Here is a 3070-nt window from a genome sequence, read left to right as displayed (position 1 = left end):
CAGCCTCCCGAGTAGCTGGGATTACAGGTGTGCACTGCCATGCCCAGCCAATTTTTGTAATTTTATTAGAGACGGAGTTTCATCACGTTGGACAGGCTGGTCTTGAACTCCCGACCTCAGGTGATCTGCCCACCTCAGCCTCCCAAAGTGCTGGGATTACAGGTGTGAGCCACCACGCCCAGTCAATTTGTGTGTTTTTTAGTACAGACGAGGTTTCACCATGTTGGCCAGGCTGGTCTCAAACTCCTGGCCTCTAGTGATCACTCCCCTTGGACTCCCAAAGTGTTGGGGTTACAGGCGTGAGCCTATGACTTTTTTTGTGATTCTAGATAGGAGTAGCAACTCCCAGACAGCCTAGCAGCATTGTTCAACACACCCATTCCTCTCCTTGCCCCCTTCCAAAGTCCAATCATGCTGCCATCTGGCAGGCTATCGGTTAAAGACCTGGCTCTTCTCTGAGATTTATTTCCTTCTACCCAGAGGCCAAATTCACCACTGGTTCCCAGGGTCAGAAGTTCTCCAGCCAGCTTCTAGATCCCATCTGCAGGCTCACTCTACATCAAGAAACTGAGGCAGGGGTGAAGGAGACAGTCCCGTGACCCCTGTTTCCATGGTGAATGGTGCTGGCAAGGATATCTGCTTACCCTAGGGACTCACAACAAAAGACAGTTATGTTTTCTGTAGGAACTTGAGACTGCGTGAAGGCAGAATCATCTCAATATCGCCAGCATCTCTCACAGGTACTCAAGAAACATGACAAATGCATGCTGAATTACTTAGCCCCCACTTACCTGAGAAGAGGAAATCTGAAGACTTATCAGGGCCCCATAAGGTACATTTTTGTAACTTCTGGGACATTCGGCCACTGGGATATGGACATGATAATCCCAGAGACCTCCGGAGAAGAAGGCTAAAGCTCTGGGGTTGGGAGTCCAGCTCCATCAGCCCCTGTTCCTTGTGTTAGGGAACAGAGAAACCTGGGTTTGAACCTCAGTTCTTGCTTGTAGAAACTCTGTAACTTTGGACAATTATTTATTTATTTATTTATTTATTATTTTTTTGAGATGAAGTCTCCCTCTGTTGCCCAGGCTGGATGCAGTGGTGCCATCTCAGCTCACTGCAACCTCTGCCTCCCAGGTTCAAGTGATTCTCCTGCCTCAGCCTCCCTAAATAGCTGGGACTACAGGTGTGTGCCACCACGCCTGGCTAATTTTTTTTTTTTTTTTTTTAGTAAAGATGGGTTTTTGCTATGTGGGCCAGGCTGGTCTCTAACTCCTGACCTCAGGTGATCTGGACTTATTAAACTTATCTGAGCTTCTGTTTCCTCATCTGTAAAGTGGGAAGTGCCAAGCCAATGTGCTCCATGAGGCAGTTATTGACCATCGTTTGTCATATTACAGGGGAGATTCTTTTCCCATGTTCTGAGATCCCCAGAGAGAAGATTCTGGAATCTCCCAGTGTTCCCAAATCTTTACTGAGCACCTACTATGTGCGAGGTGATGTGCTAGGTGCTAGAAAGGCAAAAAGATATATGATTTTGTCTCTTTTCTCAATGGCTCATAATCCATTTGGGGAGACAAAGCACAAGCCTTGAGAAAGCAAAATCCCAACCCAACTCATCCTAACTGCCAGAAGACGGCGAAAGGCTGTGCAAATGCAATAACACATAGGTGATGTGTGGTAGCTCATGCCTGTAATCCCAGCACTTTGGGAGGCTGAAGCGGGCAGATCATGAGGTCAGGAGTTCAAGACCAGCCTGGCCAAGATGGTGAAAGCCTGTCTTTACTTAAAAAATACAAAAAAAATTAACCAGACATGGTGGTGCATACCTGTAATCCCAGCTACTCAGGAGACTGAGGCCAGAGAATTGCTTGAACTTAGGAGGCAGAGGTTGCAGTGACCCGAGATTGCACCACAGCACTCCAGTCTGGACGACAGAGCAAGACTCTGTTTCAAACAAAACAAAACAAATAGATGATGCCATCATTACAGGAAGGAGGCAGGAGGACCCCTATCTTGGAGTGATGTGGGTGACTCCATGGGGTGCCATTTCTGCACAGAGTCCATTGTCCAGGTTGAAGGTGCTCAGCTAGATCTTTTAATCTTTTCCTGAAATTGCAGCACTTTGGGAGGCCGAGGCGGGTGGATCACGAGGTCAGGACATCGAGAACATCCTGGCTAACAGGATGAAACCCTGTTTCTACTAAACATACAAAAAATTAGCCAGGCGTGATGGTGGGTGCCTGTAGTCCCAGCTACTCGGGAGGCTGAGGCAGGAGAATGGCCTGAACCCGGGAGGCGGAGCTTTCTGTGAGCCGAGATTGCGCCACTGCACTCCAGCCTGGGTGACAGAATGAGACGCTGTCTCAAAAAAAAAAAAAAAAATATATATATATATATATATATATGTATATATTTTAATCTTTTAACATTCACTCATTCATCTCATTCCACACATGCTCATTAATTCTTTTTTTGTTCCAGGCACTGTACTGCCCGAAGATGTATAGTTTCCGTGTTCAAGAAGCTTATAGTTGTCTGAGTGTGGTGGCTCATGCCTGTAATCCCAGTTCTTTGAGAGGCTGAGGCCAATTTCATTATAGTTTAAAGCGGGGCGTGGTGGCTCACCCCTGTAATCCCAGCACTTTGGAAGGCTGGGGTGGGTGGATCACCTGAGGTCAGGAGTTCGAGACCAGCCTGGCTAACATGGTGAAACCCAGTCTCTACTAAAAATACAAAAATTAGCTGGGCATGGTGGCACATGCCTGTAATCCCATCTATTTTAGTGACTGAGGCACAAGAATCACTTAAACCTGGGAGTGAGCCCAGATTGTGCCACTGCACTCCAGCCTGGGTGACAGATCAAGACTGTCTCAAAAAATAATAATAATAGTAAAGAAATTTGTAATTTAGAGGACAAGATGGACAATGAAGCATAATGCCATAAATAGATATGTATTTACACATTGTTAGCAGGGTTGATGAAAGCATATATAACAAGGGGATCTATTCTAATTAAAGAACCAAGAAAGACCTCTTTCAGTGTTATTTAAATGAGCTCTGATGGCCT

The sequence above is a fragment of the Papio anubis genome, chromosome 17 (genome assembly GCF_008728515.1).
Source record: "Papio anubis isolate 15944 chromosome 17, Panubis1.0, whole genome shotgun sequence".
Taxonomy (NCBI): Eukaryota; Metazoa; Chordata; class Mammalia; order Primates; family Cercopithecidae; genus Papio; species Papio anubis.
This window is presented reverse-complemented; position numbering follows the sequence as displayed.